The sequence below is a fragment of the Chroicocephalus ridibundus genome, chromosome 6 (assembly GCF_963924245.1).
Source record: "Chroicocephalus ridibundus chromosome 6, bChrRid1.1, whole genome shotgun sequence".
NCBI classification, from domain to species: domain Eukaryota; kingdom Metazoa; phylum Chordata; class Aves; order Charadriiformes; family Laridae; genus Chroicocephalus; species Chroicocephalus ridibundus.
The window spans coordinates 70,149,161-70,169,745 of NC_086289.1; the positions used below are offsets into that span (position 1 = coordinate 70,149,161).

The window sequence follows — 20,585 nt, forward strand, 5'->3', positions numbered from 1 at the left end:
TGGTTATTAAAAAAAAAGTAAAAAACTAAAGCTGACTCCACACTTCTAAAATAAATGTTCAGATAATATTTGACAAAGCTGATGTTCAAGTTGAAGGTGACAGAGAAAAGACTTTTAGTTTCATGTTTATTGTGCCTGCTATACCTCTGTGGTCTAGCGTGAAAAATAAGATCTTGTTTCACGACTCTGTGCTATGGACCATCTTTTTTTCCCCTTGTGTCTCTAGCCACGAGTAGTCCTGTCACAGAATTCATGAACACTTATGTTCTCCCAGTTCTCCCTATCCAAAGAAACTATTAGCAGAGGTCTGCAAATTGAGGAGCTGGGAAGAAGAGGACAGCAGCGTCTGAAAATCTCTTAAGAGAAGTAAGACAAGGTGTTGCACAGAACAACATCTAGTGCTTGCAATGTAAACAGAGCAGATGTGGAGCTGAACCCTTTTAATTCAACACTGTTTTGGTTGCTATGATCTCATTTTCATCCTGCAGTAATGTTGACCCAAGGGAGGTGGTGACCTCGAGGGAAGTGATTCTGTCCCACTGCTCTGGTGAGACCCCACCTGGAGTACTGCATCCAGCTCTGGAGTCCTCACCAGAGAGGAGGACATGGACCTATTGGAACGGGTCCAGCGGAGGGCCACGAAGATGATCGGAGGGCTGGAGCACCTATGCTATGAGGACAGGCTGAGAGAGTTGGGGTTGTTCAGCCTGGAGAAGAGAAGGCTCTGAGGAAACCTTATAGCAGCCTTCCCGTACCTAAAGGGGGCCTACAGGAAGGATGGGGAGGGATTCTTTTATCAGGGAGTGTAATGATAGGACATGGGTAACGGCTTCAAACTGAAAGAGGAGAGATTTAGATTGGATATCAAGAAGAAATTCTTTACTGCAAGGGTGGTGAGGCACTGGAACAGGTTGCCCAGGGAAGTTGTCAGTGCTCTATCCCTGGAGGTGTTCAAGGCCAGGCTGGAGGAGGCTTGGAGCAGCCTGGTCTGGTGGGAGGTGTCCCTGCTCAGGGCAGGGGGGTTGGAACTAGATGATCTTTCAGGTCCTTTCCAACCTGAACCATTCTGTGATCACAGATAGGGATTGTGTTGTCCGTAACTGATAGTAGTGAAAGCCTGGAAGGAACGTTTTGCCTTTGCTTTAGGTCATTCCTCTGCATCAGAATTGGACTTTCCCTCTTTACCTGCTCGCCTGTTCTATCACTCTCCCTCAATGCTCAGGCCTGACCATAGAGATCTCCCTCCATGTCCTCTGGCGTTTCCTCTGCCACGCCTGTGGTGCTCTGTGCTCCTGCAGTGTCCGCATACAAATCTTTGCTCCTTTTAATCTCGAAGGGACGTTGCCCACCTCATTACTTCTGCCATCTGAAAATGCCATTGTAAGGAAGCAGAACTGTGAGGAGTACTAGCTGTGGCTCTCTTTTTAGAGGTAACAGGAGTTAGTTTTATTTCTAGCAGTTTAGGCAGAAAATAACAGCAGTCCGTGAAATATCCCACCCCCATGTGAACTTGTCCAGAGGTGTTTTTTTAATATTTTTTATTTTTTTTAAGCCTGAGATGAGAGAATGGCTGATGAATAACTTCTTCCCACATCTCCCACTGCCCCTCAGGTGTGTAAAGAGCATTTCTAAATACATATTGTGAATTCAGCAAGACATGAGGTGGCATTCTCAGTAGAAGGATGATGCCTGTTTGGACTAAGCAGCCTGAAACAATGTTTGTGGTGCTTTGTAGCTCTAAGTGTTCTTGTTCTTCTTCCTGAGGACAGGTTCTGAAATGTCCTGTGCTGCATATGCCTGAATGCAGCTCCTCAGTTCACTGTCACCTGTGTAGTCACTGCATGCTACAACCATGCTTGTTCTCATTTTCCTGTAGCAGAGTGCCTTTGATTAGTCCTCCTCAGCATCTCTGAGGCATAGAAAATGTCATGGTAGTACAAAACCCCTTGTGGATTTTAGAGCTTTTGGAGTCTCTGCTTGCACAGAAGCTACTTGGTGTCATCTGTAACTGGCAGTTTCCATCTGCTCTCCCTACCATGCACGTGCTGAAATACTAAAGAAGGCAGGTTATTAGATCTACAAGAAGATACTGAGGAAAACAAATATCAGAAAAACAAGCAAGGAGAAATGTCTAATTATGGGGGATATAGAGCAGCAGGGTGTATAGAGAACATATCCATGAAAATGAGTAAGAAACAAATTGACTGTAAATAGATTTATTTTGAGGGGATGATATGCACGAAGCGAAAAAATGCCATTAGTAATTTTTCATATAGGAATGTGAGGGAGGAAAATGTGCATACAATATCAAAACACAGTACACTTGTGAATTTGACATAACTGATACCAGGTCTTCATATATGAAGTGACAGCAAAATAGCCTTTAGCTTCAAGAGGAAAAACCTCCACTCAGTCACAATGAAAATAAAATCTTGAAGTGATGGAAGCATATTGCTCAACAAGAACAGTAGCATATCTTGTATTTGTAAGGAGAGGAAAGCAACATAAATTCAAATCTGCATATAAGAATTGTTACTAGGAGCTAGGTCTCATACAGTATCATCTTTACCTGTAGTGAAAGCCCTATAGAGACAAATCTATGATAGTATGTGTTCCCACAATTTGTCATTTCAGGATTGGTAGAGACTAATTTAATTGATACTCGCCATCCTTTCCTAATCCATATCTATGTTACTACCTTATCTTTGATTTATTAGTTAATTCCTTAGGAATTGTAGGGCTTTAGAAGAATCCCCAGAAATAATGCTGAAGCACCAAGAGAACAAGGACAAAATGAAACTTTTTAAGGCTCTAGGGTTGTCCTGGGAGCTCAGAGAAGGCAACACCAATTGATAAGATAGTTTTAAAGGAAGAAGAAAAAAGAGCTTGCTTGTTTTCAGATCCTTTGGTAGTAGACAAGTCATTTAACCTATACTTAACCTGCGTTTCTCCAATATAAAATGAAAATAGAAACAGACTCTTCCTACTCATAAAACAAAATCCAGTAAAGAGTGTGAGGCATCTGAGTATTAGTTCGTTAAAAGGTAAAAGTCTATTTGAATGTGATTGATACTTTTAACAACCTTAATGTATTGTATATAAGCCATGTAAGCAACTAGGTGGTCGTATAATTCATCAGGCATGGCGGTCTTTGCTGTCCTAGAGCAGCTTGGTATAGATTTTGAGAGATATTAGATCATTTGTATTACTTACTCTAAGGATAAATGGCAGCATTTATCACAGACTTCCCATTTTTATTTTGTAAATCTTTGAGTGCAATGATTGAACAACACTTTGAAAGCTAACAATTGCAAATCCTAGATATTGTTTGTATTATGGAGGTGTTTTGCACTGTCCTGATCAAAGGAACAAATATCATCAATAGACATCACATAAATGTTATGTATGTTCAAGCAGGCTGCTAGAATGCAGCATTCGTTTAGAAAATATTTGAGATAATAATGTATCGTTCACTCATGGAAAAATTCAGTGTTGAGTTGAATTTCAGTCAAGGCTGTGAAAATACTTGATGTCCTTTTGAAACAAATTGTGCCATCGTTGAAGCCTTGCAAGGTTTTGCATATGACAGAAGCCAGCATGTTAACATGAAATGTCCATCTTTTTTCATGCTTAAATGGAGTAGATCTGAAGTCAGTTCGTTCAACAAAGCACCAATTTGGAACTACATTACAGAACTCACTTGAAGCAATGTGCTCTTGCTAGCTAACTTTAAATACGGATTATAGATGGAGACTTCTGAAGATTTTTTCAAATTTAGATTGTGACTAGTTTTATTTTCTTACATTTTACCTGATTGACTAGAGAAATAAAATTTTTCTGACTGTCTTCTGGCTTATACAAAATATAGTTAATTAAGACATGCTATACTTTCCCCCCAGAGTCAAAGTATAATGTTCAGCTGGCCGACTTGCATGAATAATCCATCACTGTGAATCATTAATTTAGAAGACAAGCTATGGTAATTGATGTCTTTATGCAAGCTATGGAAATGCTTAGGAAAATCACTTATTTTTCTTGTTGGTACATTTTTAAATTTGTTTTAGAATATTTCCAAGCTTGAGTAGTGTTGGGCTGTAGCCTCTGAAACAGATTCACCTGAGATGAACTGTTTCTGTGTAAATGTGATATTTTTCTTGGTTTTGAGTAAAAATCTGAATATTTTAATTCTGAATAACTATTAAAATCATAAGACTTAACTTTGGGCCAGTCTTGTGTGCATATAGTGGATGAGCAACTGTTTATGTTTTAGAAGTTTCTAGTAATAAGGCCCAGGATAGTGATATTAGCAGTAGCCTTTATGTGGTAAAAATGCCTTTCAAAAATCATAACATTATTATATCTGATAATGCAAACAGGGATTGCAAGCACTAATAATGCTGTGTAAGTTGTTATTTAGACCTTCCTATATTCTGATATGTTGGAAGTGATTAACTGATGAGTTGATAGCATGTTTCTGCATCAAACTAAGCCTATCAAAGGCTGATGATACGTGTATTTTGTTGGAAGACTTATACTTGAAGATAATTTAGCACACAGTTCATAAACTTTTATGTTAAATTATACTGTAGCCATCATGTCTGTATGGCAAGAAAAGTTACCGATTTTGTTTCCTTTGTAGAAATCTCTCCACTTTCACTCATAATTGAAATATTAGGGTTTGCTAGTCTACAGTGATACATACCAATTTGTAACTATTTTGTCTGTCTTCAAAATAAGAAAGATGCAGCAGGCCAGTATTTGAATGGGAGCTGACAGCTTGGTGGTAATTCAGTAGCAGTTCAGAAGCAGAATATCAATAACCCGTAACAAAGGCATCAGGTTCCTGAGGTAAAAACACCAAGTGGCAATGGGTTTTGTATTATTACATATCAAGGTGGTTTCAGCATTTATTCTTTTATTGCTGGTCTCTTGTATTTGAAAACAAAATGCCTGTTCTATCTCTAAATTCCTCCTGTATCAGCAACCAAAGATCTTCATTTTGAGTCTTTCAACTTTGTATGTTGGATTGCAGTTGCAGTAAGGTTATGTTCTCCTCAAAAAGACTTTACATTTTTTATTACAAAAAAAGAATTTTATGAACTTAAGGAAGGTTTTTAATGCATGCATGCAGATTTCATATGTGCAAAATATGATAGAATCAAAGTCTGTGAATTGACTTTAATGGGTCTTGGACTAGAAATATCTAGTACTGTGAAGTTTTCTATTCCATAGAGGAAGCTTCTTAAATACTTCCCATGTGTTCAATAACTGAAATGCATTTCTACTTATAGTCTAAGTTTAATGATTCTGAAAATAAGCAGGCGTACATTTTTTTGTGTTCATTTTGTTTGGTTTTTTTACCCTGGAATATTTACCTCTCATTTAGGCATCAAAATAGAGGCTTGGTATCACATGTGCTTGGCTGCTTCTGTTTGTTCTCAGATGAGCCGTGGTGCGCTGGACTCTCAGAAATCCAGCCCTGAATTTTGATGTTACATATAGGAACAAAAAGAGAACATGTTCACAATAAACTAGCATTTGAACTAAATTCAAATAGGCTTTGCCATTTTGGTTCAATTTCATAAGGTATGAGAAGTATCAGGTTGCTTATAGCTTCAGTTATTGAAAAATGGTAATCACAACTTTTGTAAAGTGAGATAAATCATGTTTATTAATGCTCCCTGTGGACATATGGGGACTTGGCCCTGGGACATTAAATACATAATTTTGTTGTGTAATTAACTTTTTTGTAATATTAGTTCAAGCTAAGGGAAAAAATCCATAATCTTTTAGGCCTTTTAAATAAAAGCAAAGATAGTGAACAGAATTTGGTTCCTCATGGGATTTATATGCCAGCCGTAAAACTCAAAACGGTGACTACTTCTGTGTTTCCATACCTGATACAGAACAGAGATGTGAACTTTACTTGCCTGCTTGGCCAAAAAATTTCAAAATCATTGAACCAAAAGAGATTTTGAGCTGGGCCTTTCTTGGCTTTCCCTTAACGGTTGTTTCATTTTGCGTCGAACATAGATCGTGAGCAGGTTTATATAGTCTTCTTTCTCTTGCTTTCCCTCTCATGCATCTTCTATGTGAGATCATTAGGTAGGTTATTCATTATTCGTTAGGTTGATAAGGTCCTTGTCAGCACTGGGTTTCTGTATTTGAGAGGTACATAGTTTTATGGTTCTTAAAAGGGGGCCATAGAATGTGTACAGGTGGGGATGTACATGTGTATGTATACATGTATGTACCTGTGTCTTTTTCAGAACATGGAGGATGGAGAAAATGTATGCTGTATACAAGGAACTTTGAAACTTGCTCCTCTAGTTCATCTGCTTTCCCAAGTCACAGTAAAGTGTCTCTTGACTCCTGACGTGCTTGTCTAACCTTCTTTAAGGGATCTGGTGGATATGGGTAGATCGAGAGACCTCCCCAGGCAACCTATTCCAGATCGTTGTTGTCTTTGCAAGCAAAATGCTATTGTTAAAGTCCAGCCTGACATTTTGTTACTACGGTTTGAGACTTCTTGTCCCATCCACTGTGTGTACACAATCAGAATAGTATTTTAATTCCTTTTTTTCCTTCTCCCTGCGTGATTGATATCAAAGATAGAGACTGAAACAAAACATCTCCAACTGACAAAATCTGAGCTTTTTATACTTGGCTGCCTCAACTGGCATCATTGTTAGTCCAACTAAAAAATAAGCACCTGCCTTGAAGAATTGTATTCTTTACAATTAGTTGAGGCAGGTGCTAGACTGGTGTCACAGTCAAGCTTAGGAGAAAATTACTTGGACATAGAAAATACTTCTGCTTTTTGAAAGGTACTGTTTTTGTTTCACAGTAACCATCTGGACCTCTTTGACAATTCATTAGCAATATCATAAACCAAATGCATTATCTGAGACATCCACAGTTTAATCAGGATGTTACAGGGAAGAACTTCTAAGATTCATTCCTGGATAAAGTAATCTCAGCAATTGTTAGAGGGAATGGTGAGTTGCTGATGTCAAATAGCAGGTGAATATGGTTGCAGTTTCCTTCCTGAAGCAGTTCAGCAAGAAGACAGTGGCGAGACCTATGAAAAACTGAACAACCTGAGGACTTTGAGGTAGTTAGTGCTCTAATTTTGTAATGTCGTGGTCTGATTCTTTCTATAAAAACAGGTTAAACTAGTAGAACCTTTAAAACAAGTACAAGGAAATGTTTGTTTAATAAACCCACAGTAAAGATTTTTTTCCTAATGCAGAGTCATTGAATGGGAGTGTAAGCAGTGTTTGAGGTTGGGGATCAGCTCTGGCCATTCAGGCTTGTAATTACAGCTGTGATAAGTGTGTTTTCAAGTTCTGCTGTACTGAGAGTTTTCTTAATCCATTATTTTACTAGGCCTTTCATTGCGCCTCCTAGTACATCATAATAATTCCTGAAACCCCATGAATCATGGGAAAACAAATGTTAGGCTATTAATTTCTGGCTATATAGAGACATAAATTTAAGTCTTACCTGGGCAAGTGCGTGGTCATGTTTGACATCATTATTATTGTATTTAGTAGCCACAATAAATATGTGAATATTACAACTCTATATACAGTGAAGACTGGATTGTTTAAAGTCTAGCTTTTTAATTTAGCATTGGGAAAAAAATGTGTAGTGAATTTTTATTCCATTATTATTAATAGACTCAGTTACTGCAGGCTTTGGGAGCTAGAAAAGGCATGTGCCCTGTTTAAGGTTTGTTGTTTGCTATTGGCTTCCCTATATTTTTATGAAAACAAGCACGAAGCTGATGTCTTGGCTGATTACTGTTTGCTTTTTAAGCCATGTAGAAATCCATGCCATTGAATGTCAAACAGGACACTTTATACAGTTGAGCTGCTTTCACCTGCTTAGGCAGTTTACTGCTTAAAACAACTAATCTTTGAGCATTGTTCTTCACTTAAAAGAGCCCTTGTCTTCTGCCTTGGATGACTTTGAACAAGAAGAAATAAATTTAGAAAGAAATTTAGGTGGTAATGTTACCCCTTTACATTCTACCACCATGCCTGCTTTTCTCCTCTAAGAGGTGAGCTAGACATAATGTCGAACAGTATCTCGCGTATCACAGTGATAAACTTTATCTGATGATAAGCTAGAGGTGGCTGAGGTATACAGTCTAGTTTACACAAAGCATACAGTTGATCTCTGTGTACTTCTTCAAGGATTAACAGATTCTTTGTGTGATTAGAGATGAGCTTTTGCCCATTTACACTTTGAGGTGTATTTGGATTCAACAGAATAGCTGTTTTGTGGTGTATAACTAAAAAAATGTGCACGCTTTGGGCAACACTTCTCATACAGCTGCACCAGCTCCAGAAGGTCTTATGAGGCAAGGCTAGTTGATTGTTGGCTAATGAGTCTGCTGCTGAGATATTGATTGAAAATTAAAATATCTTTTCTGCTGTGGCTATATTAATGGAACTGGATGGTACAAACTGGGTCTAAGTTCTTTGCTTTGAGGTACAGCTGTCCACCTTGCCTATTTAACAACTTCACAATAAGATAACTTGTGGAAAGCCTGAAAATTGGCATCTTATATACAGGCAGAAGAATTGAGGTTAGCCTATTTAGTTTTTCAAAGCCAAGCTAATTAAAAAAGATTAACCTAATTTTTAATAAGAATGTGTATATAACCCACCAATGTAAAATATTAGACGCGCATGAATCATAGCTAGTAATACAAAAATGGGAGTAGTATTATAGTCTCTAACAAAAAGTAGAATTAATATTAACTTGCCATAGGAAATCCTAGAGGAAACACCTAAGACTTACTGGAAAACAGGTATTCTGTTTTTGGGAGGGGGAAACAATGAGGTTTGAACTCTCATTTTTCATTCTGGATGTTGGAAGTGACTTGATTACTTTCTGTAAGGTATTGGACTCTTTGAATTATAAAAACCCATTTAAAAATCTTAAACCAAAGCCATGAAAACCACAAACCAACCAAACAAAAAAAACCCCAAACACCCTCTGTACAACATACCACAAATGTGTTCATATAACCACAGGGAGATTATACAGATGTGAGCCAGTGAACAACAGAAATGGATTGTTTCTTCAGTGCTTCATGATTGCTCTTGTTCACGTGAATTGCTTTAGCATTTAGAATCAAATCTAACATGATACAAACTTCTCTGTGTGGAAGAATAAGCAAGATTAAGACAAATTCAGCTCCCTACATGTGTTGTTTAAATGGCTCATCATGGAGAGGATACTTGGAACAGCGTCAGTTCTCATAAACACAAACCAATGAGGCTTGAACAGTGATCCGCAGAAGCACACTTCAAGGCTGGTTTCCACCTTCCAGTCGCAGCTTGACTACTGGACTCTAAACTGAGCTGTTTCATCCATGGTGAGCCAAGAGGGACATATCAGCAGCTATAGGTCTCCAAGGCCAGAATAAACAAAACTATTAGAAAAAAAATGCAAGTATTTTCTTTGTTGTTTTTTTTCCTTTTTTTTTCCTCCAAGTAAAATGAGTCTTGTTTTTTGCCTCTAACTGAAGAAGCTGCATTTCTTTGATTGTTGCATATCTTCAGTTGTGGATAAGATACCTGCACAGCAGGGACTGGTTTTTTTCCTCTGTGCCTTTCTCTTTCCATTTCTAAATTTCCTATTTATCCCTTGAAACTGCTGCTGTTCCAAATATTGGCTCTGAACTATTTCAGTAACACATGCAGGGCGCTGAGTTCACTTCTTGTATTCGTAGCCCTGCCAGCTCACCCAGTTTGAGCAGCATGGGGCTACTGCTGTTCCCTTTTTTTTTCTTTTTTCTTGAGTTGGTAAGTTCATGGATGCTTATGAAGAAGCAAGAGGGAGGAAGGACTTGAATGATGACATGGAGAAAAAAAGTGAGAATTTTAGGGGCGATTCTGTCTGCTATGTCATGCTAGCTGATTTTCCCTCCTGTCTAGATGCTGTGTGAGTTGATCAGTTGCCTGTATTGGTGTCTGTAATCGCGCAAATGCCCTGTCTGGTTTCCATAGTTTTTTAAAAAGATATTTGCAGAGATGCAAACATAAAATTGGAGTTCTGGAATTGAAGAAATCATGGAGATAAGAGGGACAAATGAAAATATTTGAAAAATATATAAAAACTACTAGCAGAGCAGATAGCAATGATGCTGATGCCTAAGAGGCAAGAATTGGAAGTGGCCTTAGGGCAGGAGGAAGGAGAAGTTTAATTTTCTTCTCCATGTGGTCTTCCCATGCTTCTCACTCCTCTGGGAAGATCAGTGATCAGCATTCTTCACGTAAAAAAAAAAAAAAAAAAAAAAAATTCTTATCATATGCCTTGTTTGGAGTTTTCCACTGTGTGAAATACAGAGTGAAAAATCCTGCTGGTAACTGAATTTGGCATCCAGATTATTCTGTAGCTTTTAGGAAAAAAAAAAAAAGTCTTTTATTTTGTAACAGATGTTATGCTGTTATCTTAGAGAAATATTTGAAGTGGTGAAGCTTACATAGCAGTGCTAAATTTTTCTCTCAGTGTTACTGATTTTGATGAGATATACTTGTTCATTGACTCCATTTTGCTGCTTCAGAAGTAAAGACCCTCTGAGCGACTCTTCTTTCTCATCCTTTTGTCTCTGAAGTTTTTGTGCAAAACCAGCTTTACAGGCTGTTTTCATTTTGATTTTCGTATCAACTGTGGCTCTGTTGGTCATCAGCACACTTGCCAAAACAGCCCTTTCAACTGGTTTTAAGAACCGCCTTTCATAGGTCTTGTCCAGCCTCAGCTGCTGTGCCAGGACAGCTCTATTAACTGGATGGTAATGGCCTGGCCACCTCTGCCAGCGCGGTCCCCTGGCTGGCTCCCGAGCAGCTGCCAGCTCGGAAGGTGCCAGGGCTGGCGGGGTGGCTGGGGGATCTCTGCTGGCATGCTGCTGTGCTCCAGGGTTAGCCTGGGCCAGCGTTCAATACCCTTCTGTTGCTGGCTGTCAGGACTTGCGGCTGTCATGACAGTCTGTCTGATACATGCAGTTGCTTCTAAGCGTAATTGTAGCTGGCTGGAAGCTCACCAGTGGCTGCGGCTGCTGCAATCTTGCATCTTCTGTACAGAAACAGAATATAAAGCTGAGAAGTGTTAGAGAACAGTGTCTGTGCATTATAAATAACAATCCTTGTAATGATGAATTGCTGTTTGTAATTAATCAGGGTATAACATCTACTTTTAAGGCTAGGGTTAATTGTTCTGGGTTTTTTTCTAAATCAATCTGTATATCTTATTACTGTACTGTAAGAAACTAATTCTGATCTAAGTAGCATTAACATAAGTGAATAATAACTCTCTTGGCAATAGTGACATTACCTAAATGTAAATGCAGCCCAATGTTGATTGCAAGTCTGAAGCCAATATTGTTTGGTAGGAAAGCGAGCTGGTTTGTATGTCACACTTGCATTCAGTTTATGAAGTGATAGACTCCTTCTCTGAAATCCTGACACATTTTAATTAACTTTCTTCATCTTCTTGACGTAGTTATATCCGTAGCCTGATCTTTTTTCTTCTGAAGTCCTTGTGAAGGAAGCTGAACAATGTATTGAAGAATTAACTTCTGCTTTGAACTTTTGAAATGCTGTTTCACAGCTAATACAGACCTTGTCTATTTAGTTATTTTGGGGTGATTTAAAGATTATCATTCTTCATTGCATTTTATTAGACACCTTTAAAAGTTTTCCTGAGTTGGTTGGTTGGCTTTTGAAATGCATTCAGCAAGTCTCCTCCAAAGAGACGCAATTTTAAGGTACTTCTGATGCAGTATTCCATATTCCTGTGAATCACCAAATAGTGAAGGGCTCCTGTTCTGTTTTTGTTTATCCCTAATTAGTTGTGTCCTTCAGTCCTCCAACTTTTGAAGGTTTAAAATTAGCTATGAGCGCTTATATAATGCCAGGAAAAGTATAGAGTTTAACATATCTCAAGTGACTTTATGCATAAATATGAAGTTGCAAGAGAAAGTGTATGGCACTTAAAACATTGTATTCCAAACTCACTTGCTGTAAATGCTTTCACAAAATGTATTATTAATATTTTTTGGTTCTGGTGAAACTGTAATATCATAATGCATTACAGCGGTATCTGTGACATAAGTGACAGCTTTCATCACTTATAAAACTACGCTCCAGTACATGCAGTAATATCGCCTTTAGACTTAAACAGCAATGATTGCATCTGGCAGTTGCATATGGTGAAACTTAGCTACTGCCCTTTTAATTAAATTATAGTTGGGAGTTTGCTTCTGGGAGCTTGCTGATCAACTGAATTTCACAGTAACATAACAGAAATGTGACTTATTGTGAGTAAGGGAATTCGCAGTACATGCAAGAGCGGGCAAGAAGTTCTTGTATCTAAAATAACTGATTGCAGTGTGTGCTCTCTGCTGCATCTGATAGAAAACAACTGCTGCAGAATTGGATCACACCCTTCCTTTCCCTTCCGTTCCCAAACCACCCTAAGGAGATCTGAGGGAGAAAAAATAGTGCTACGGCCTCATTTAGGATATCTTCCCTAGATGGTTGGACTGTGACTGGAGTATTACGTTGGCCTGTTCATTCAAAAGAAAAAAAATCCCAGAAGAGAACTTGGCAGAATTGGCTCTTGAGAGCCTCTGACTAAGATGAACATCACCTCCTGTGTCTGGGCGTTGTCCCTCCTTCCACAGTAAAATCAGTCCTAAGAGGAGGTTCCCAGTGCTGGGCTGGTGGGTCTAAGGTATGGGAACTTTGAGGCACCTGTTTGGACCTTTCTGTTTGTGTCTTGCTCTGTTCTTCTGGGAAATCCAGGTATTTCACTTCTGAATTGAAGAAGATGCCCCAAGTTTTAAACTTATTGCAAAAGAAAAAAAAAAAGTGAAACAAAGAAGTTGAGATCCAGGCACTGTTTTGATGGTATATTAAGTTTTAATTTTTTAGTTATATAGCATACACAGAAAGCTGTCTAAAATCAAAAGAAGCATAACTGATGCTTCTGAAATGAAGCACACTGATTCTTTCTGATTCTTTCAGCCAGTTTTACCCTTTTCTATAGTGAATCAAGGTCAACATCTTCACCTCAAGACCAATGTGCCTGGGAGTGACCGCATTCAGAGTGGTGTCCAGGGCTGACAACCCTCAATGAAACATAAATATAATATATTTTAAAAAAAAACAATCTGTGCCAGATTAAGCTGCTTCTATGGGACTTGACTTCTGCTCTGTTGAATGCAGATCCAATGTTTTATTTCAGTCTCTAGCCTTGAAGCTCTCCCCAGTCAGGCTGCTTTGACTTTCTTAGAAGGGCTACATGCACACCTCCAGTCCTGGGCATTTAGAATCCACAAATTCTGTAATACCTCAAATTTTCTCCTTCACAGAGCTTGTTTGTTTTGTGTTCTCTTATTTATAGCTTTTACTTTGTGGGGCACATTGTAGCTGTCACAAATAAAAGCACTGTGCCAAAAAATTTCTAAAATTTTTTTCTTGTAGACAGAAGAAACAAATAGAGAAATCTTATATGGATCGTCACAATTGCAGGCCTTACAGTAGTGTTTTTTGAAGTAAGACTACCTTTTCTTAATTGTTGACATGGATTTAGATGTTTGCTTTAAGCTATTCAAATTTAAGTATTTTGGACATGGCTTCTCGGCATCTCTTTTAATTTTTTAATTGGAGCTGAGGGGTTATGCTTGAGGAAGCTCAATTAAGACAACTTCGGCTTGCATAATTGCCTCAGCAGGTTAGTGACTTGGTGCCAAGCTCCATGAAAGTTTAAAAACATTTGGGATTTAATGGTAGAAATTATCAGTATAAAAGTTTTCATTCCATTTTCCGTTCAGGTTTTCTAGAAGCTGATGGTGTTATGGGGTCACTTAAAAAATAGGCATGAAGAATCCTGAGGGGCATGCTTTGCTGTGTCTTGGAGTGCAAAGTTTTAGTATGGTCCAAACACTTCTTATAGAATGACTCTTCTTTGTCTTAGTCACCATATACTAGAGGTTTAAATGCCCCAGTACTTGATATGTTGTTGTTGTGCTGCTTTCTGATAAAACTAACCTCAAAGTTTCCTGCTCCAGAAGGCAGTGACTCCATAATTGACAGATGGTGATAAAATCCCATAACTTTGTTACTAATGTTTGTGCAGATTGAAATATGGATGTCGCTGCACATCTCTGAAACAGATTCAGACAAGCTTAATGATTCTAGATGTGCCTGTAGAATCTCTGTTTGACAAGGTCGTATGCTCATATAAGCTAAGGATAAACATATTTGCGACACAGGAAATGTAAATACTTACCCTAATATGAAGGAGTTGACTTGTTGGCAAAAGTAACAAGTCACAGCTAGCATTTATGTGCCTGCCTGGTATCAAGACGCATGTATAATTTCACATGATTGTCATCACTTCCAATAGCCGAACTACTTCTAATAATCAAAGTACTTTGTAGGTGCCTTCAAATACTGTTTGTACTGTCCACGATAGCTGTAACTTAAAACATTTTATGGACGACTAGTTATTCTTCCATTTCCTTGGGTGTATTCTTCTGGCTACAAGCAGTAATACCTTATGAATTGCATAGCTGTTGCTCTGAGAATTGGTACTTTCATTTACCTCCGATCACCTTCAGGCAGGCTCTCCTCTATCTCAGCTCCACGTGTAAGCACGTCCTAATGGATTGTGTAAGTAGACCCTTATAGCACTTGGTAGGATGTAGATTTCCCATTTAGATGTTTGATTACAGAGGTTAGCCTTTGCACCGCTGCCCGCTGTATACCTGCCCGCTTCCACTTACTATGTAAAAGAAATTCTTTTTCAGGTTAAGTCAACTCAGGTTATAGCCTTGTTTCACAGTACACTGTCTGTCAGTCCTGGTGCTGGAGGGAGAAAGCAGCTGAACGAAGGGAGGAAAAGGACAATGAACAAAGCAAGCAAACTGATGGGAGGAAGCGCCACATTGCTTCTGTAGGATTTCCTGGAGGTAAAACCACAATGTTCCAGGTGTGAGAACAGTAATGCTAGCTGGAGATGGAATTTATGACCAATCTTTAAATAAATCAAAATCTGAAAGGTTAGATCCCTGCACAAAACAGAAAGGATTGAAGAAAGGATTCTTATATTGCTCTAGAGTACAAACTGATGGAGTGGATTTGCAAGAATCTTCAGATTCGTGATAGCAGCCACATTCTCCCCCTCATTGCAGGGCAGCATGCCCGAGGCAAGCCTAAACCAGTCCAGGAGCTCTTCCTCACTGCTGTGTACCTCCTCTGCACATCCTTCAGGGTAGCCATGACAACCACCGGCTGGTCCTGGTGAACAGCTAATGATCTTGTTAGCTGCTCAGTGCATCTCCCCTGCTCAACTGGTGTTCACTGGTTTCTTTTTGGAGGAGAGTTGTGTTGATTTTCTAAGTTGTTATTACTAGTTATGCAGTCTTTTTGTGCTCTTGTACTGTTTGATAAGATTGCCAATAAGAAATCATCTAGAGTAAAGGTGCCTGCGGCAATTGTCATGTTTACTAACTGGCAAAGCAGTAGTGGCTGAATTTCACCAAACTTGTCTATCCTTTCATAATTAATCTGTCACAAACATGATACAGTTTGGGCTGTATTTCAGGGGAAGGAGGAAGCACCTAGCTCCTGCCTAGATACATAGATAGTATTTTTTTTCCTCTGACCAGCAGGCTTGTTCCCTAAGTAAATTCATCTTTCGCTTTATAAAATTGTCCTGCCAGACTTCTGTCTGTAACTGCAGATGCTCTTCTTTACAGGAGAGAATGTAATCAGTCCTGTTACCACACTTGCTTTTCTTCCCGAGCTTTTCTTTTATACACTGATCAGAAAGAATCAGCAGTTTTCCTCGTTTGTGCTTCCCACACCTTTGGTGTTTAGCTTGCATGTAGCCAAGAGTAATCTTTAAGGCAACTAATCTTAGCTTAGTCTCTGTGTGCTGAGGAACTAAGGCAATATATCACAGTTTTATTTTGTAGGTTTTTAAAGGCATAAATGAGTTTCTTTATAAAACCCACAATCTTTAAAGGTGCGAAAGACAAGGAAATTATAACCCCTTTTTTCAACCTGTCTGGCATGCATGAGGGACTAGAATTCAACCCAAGACTGAATTTTTGGCACCTTCCTACATTGAGTCCAATTCTTGCTGTTTCCAAATTCATGGTACTTCATGTCTGTGAACTCAGTTTGAGTCTGTTGATATGATAGCTCTCAAAATATCTTGGCTTACAGAGGATGCTTGCCCCTTTTGCATTTTTCTGAAAGCATATGTAATGAACTGAGTAGTTCAGGGTTTGTGGGTGTGAGGGGGCGATGTTGTTCTACTTCCTCTTAGTCATTCCAGCCTTATGCTTGGGGAAAGGCAAGAACTATAGATAATCAGTCCTGTATTCTAGCCTATGAATCTTTCTTCAAACGCTGTTAATACTGCTGTTCCTTCTGCCCGTGTACAGGAGTACATCTGTGCTTGCCACAGGGCAAATGAACAGCCCTTCGACTGTGCTGGTTGTGACCTGTTATGGAAATATGGTAGGCTGAATTTCAGGACTGATAAAATCTTTACAGAAGATTTCTGAAATTTGGAATGAAAAGGTTTCCGGGAATTGAACTAGTCATGACCTCAATGCAAGTACCTACTGAACGACATATATCTGGAATCTCTTTTTTATTATTAAGTAATGTGTGAGGGAAGTGACAAAAAAATAAGAAAAAAATCAATCATTTAAGTTGTCTCCAAGAAACTCCATACAGAGCAGTGTCCAAAGGCAAAAGAAGCCCCCAGACAAAACAGGTATGTGTCTCTGTACCCAGAGCAGAAACACCAAAAGAAGCACGTAGGAACGTCAAACTGAGTGGAGCTAGTGTTATAAAGAAGTGTATGTATGTTAGAGAAGCCGATTTACATTGAAGTTGTGGTAACAGTCACCAGATAACACCTGCACAGGTATAACTGTGCAATACTGTCTCACCTGGAGGTACAGGTGTTTCTCAGGTTTTTGAAGCAATACTGCATTGCTTAGTGTTCTGTTGCTGCTTTTTTTTTTCGTTGAGAACAATTGCAGGCAAGAACAAAACTAATGCTCTGACAAACCTCTGTAGCAAGTGATGATTTGTGATACACAATTGTTTTTCAAGAGGAGGCTCTTGCAAGGAGAGTGTTTGTCTATTTGCGCTGATTCTTTGATTGCCAGTGGTGTTCATGCATCAATTAAGATAAAATACAGCAGAACTTAGACTTTGTCAGAGACTAGCCCTCAAATGAGAAATTAGTATCTTTGATCTTAACATCTGTGTGATTGAGTGAAGGTAATTTTAACAGCTTTTTTCATTCATATAGGTAGTCAATATATGCAAAATGCATGCAGTAACACTTTAAACTGATGGTTCTTGATTCTTTTTAAACATTGTTCAATGTGGACTTTGACTCCTTTTCAGCTGATGCAGTATTATTTAACTAGATTTCAGTGGTGCAGAACAACTATGACAGACTGTACCGCTGATGATTCTGAGGAAGAGTCTTAAAAAGACTGACTAAAAAGTTTGATGATACTCATGGGAATTGTTTAACTTCCTGGACATACGTTACATAATGTTCAGCTTCATTTCCTTCACTTAAAGTATGTTTGTGAATAGGGTACAGTCAATTTAAAAAATGCTCTCTGTGCTGCTGCAGAGACAAAACAGAGTGCCGTCGACTCTTAACTGAAGAGACATGCTGAGAACATGCTGCACCATAATAAGTGCTCAGCTGTTTGTTGGATCAAGACCTGCTGCATGAAGAGGCATGAGGAAGCATAAAACGAAAAGTAATATAGCCTAAAGTAAGGCAGAATCAGAGAAGCAGTAACTGTTATGACTAGAATGATAATTAAGAGCTGGATTCCCAGTTGTCAGTAGAACAGCATACGCCTGTACCAGAAGTGCAAGAAGAATTGAACTGAAGAATTTACCACAGACATCTCAGATTAGATGGATAAGATGAGACCATTTTCACTTTGGCTGGCAAGGATTCATCAAATGTCTGTTCTGTTTTAGAGCCTTCTCCCCACTGACTGTCACCCACAGATCTTCAGTTTGCTTTAAAACATCTTCTTTTGCATTTGTACTCTTATTCATACATTGGGAGAAAGCCATATTTTCTCAAATACCTTGAGAGCACTGCCAGTAAAAGGGCTGGTCACATCCTCTGGATACTTGGGTGCTCATTCCCACCTCCCTAACTCTATTCCTTTTCCCTGGACATCTGTATGGGGAACTTCACTGTGAACTCCATTTGAAAACCTCTCTAGACTAAAAGTGATGTGGAAGGGGCAGGGAGGGGAAATCTAAATTGTTTGGCTTTAATTCATTCCTACTGGGAGCTTTAATTCCGCACAGCTTAACCTCTTGCATTGCCATGAGTGGGATTTAAGCATGTATTTAAAAACTAAGTTTAAGCTTGGTACTTTGCCTTGTAAGAGCATTTCAGTATAAATGTTATTTGTCTCCATCTATATACTTACTCTATTTTTTCTGTCCAACTAAATAATGAAAAATATTACAACTTGATTATTTCACATGAAGAGCTTTTCTGGAGTGGTCAGGAAGAAAGAAGACTTTGATTCGTATGTAATTTGTGGGGGTTTTAGATTCAAATAGTCTAGCCCACACGTTAAGCACTTCATTAAGATGTATAAATTTTCCTTCTCCTTCCCCCTGGCAATTATTTAAGCCTGTCTGGCAATAGCACATATGACAAAGATCAGTGATGGAGGGCTGAATAGCTGCCTCTGCAACTAAAAGTCTGGGGAAATTTCCTTTTTAAAAATTGAAGATTATTTTACATCTCTTGTAACCTTGTCAGGTCTCAAAGTGAGCTCCAGCAGTTCTTGGTACGGGGCAGGGGGGGAAATTTAGCTGTCTGTATAATTGCATCTGCAGTGAGCAATGCAACTTGTTTGCTTAGATTAGGATTTGAGATTCCCCGAATTTGCAGCTAGCAATGATGATGCTTTGGGTTCATCCTCAGCGAAAGAAGGATGAGCTTCTGCTTATCTATTTTTTTTGTGTACAGCTTTTGACACTGCTATAGACCTCCTATGTGACGTAAGTTTATAAGCCTTTCTTGCCTTGTACAGCTTTTAGGATCAGAGATTGATCATAGAATGGTTTGGGTTGGAAGGGACCTTAAAGATCATCTAGTTCCAACCCCCCTGCCCTGGGCAGGGACACCTCCCACTAGACCAGGTTGTTCAAAGCCCCATCCAGCCTGGCCTTGAACACCAAGGGGGCAGCCACAGCTTCTCTGGGCAACCTGGGCCAGGGGCTCACCACCCTCACAGTCAAGAATTTCTTCTTAATATCTGATCTAAATCTCCCTTCTTTCAGTTTAAAACTGTTACCCCTTGTTCTATCGCTCCACTCCATGATCAAGGAGCTTTCCTGTAGCCCCTTTAGGGACTGGAAGGGGCTCTAAGGTCTACCCGGAGCCTTCTCTTCTCCAGGCTGAACACCCCCAACTCTCTTAGCCTGTCCTTACAGCAGAGGGGCTCCAGCCCTCAAATCATCTTTGTGGCCTCCTCTGGACCCACTCCAACAGGTCCATGTCCTTCTTGTGTTGGGGGCCCCAGAGCTGGAGGCAGCACTGCAGGGGGGTCTCACCAGAGCGGAGCAGAGGGGCAGGATCCCCTCCCTCGCCCTGCTGGCCACGCTGCTGGGGATGCAGCTCAGGATGCAGTTGGCTTTCTGGGCTGTGAGCGCACATTGCCGGCTTGTGTTGAACTTCTCATCGCCCAACACCCCCAAGTCCTCCTCAGGGCTTCTCTCAATCCATAATCAATAATAATATTGAAACCCATAATCAATCAATAATACCTGGGCTCAATCTATCACAGTGATGTGCTGAATGAAGCCTTATTATGTAACATTAGGAGAGATGTGTGCTCTGGTGTGTTTGTTTTTTTTTTTTAATAAAGCAATCTAGAATGCCTAGAATCACAAAGAAAACTGAAAATCCAGTTATTTTCTATAATAGCAACCTTAATATCCTTAAGTAAATAATAAATGGACGGGTTAAAAAAAATTTAACTGCTATTAAGAAAAGCAATTATTGGGGAAGTTTGTGTCGTGTTTATAATATTTTTGGACTGCAAAAAGATTGTCTCGGTCTTCATGAAATAAATAGTGATGGTCATGGCTCAGACTGAAGTGTTTTCCATTGGGCGGCAGTGAAGTGCTGAGTAGTTTTATAAGTGTACTGAAATATGTAGTCATCAAGTAATAAGCACAATATGAAGCTGGTGCTTTAGGCTTATATGACTTATTCTGTGCCATTCTTGGAGTAAGATCCTTTGGTGGAGTGTGTTTTGTTGTTTTTTTTATATCTTGCTAAGAATCGGAGGGAGATTGATCAGGTAGTCCAGAGAGATGGAGTGATGCCAACATAGAGGATGGCTTATTAGAAATTGAGAAAAGGGGCATGTTTCTTATATATATGGAAGCAATTATCAGAAAGGAGATGTGGGGCAGGGGAGAAACAAGGCTCTAGCTACCATATTGCACTAAGAGCCTGTGCTTTTCCCCTGA

At 39.2% G+C, this 20,585-nt stretch overlaps 1 protein-coding gene across 2 annotated transcripts in view; it reads left to right on the forward strand.

The window, feature by feature from the left end:
- The first annotated feature begins 248 nt into the window (after positions 1 to 248).
- SERPINI1 (serpin family I member 1) overlaps positions 249 to 20,585 on the forward strand; it is a 48,468-nt gene continuing 28,131 nt past the window's right edge. The window contains exon 1 of one of the 2 annotated variants that reach the window (XM_063338817.1): positions 249 to 376. The gene's annotated coding sequence lies outside the window, so the exon portion shown is untranslated. Of the gene's footprint in view, positions 377 to 17,822; positions 17,843 to 20,585 lie in introns of those variants that run through there. The other variant, XM_063338819.1, reaches the window with a different exon arrangement.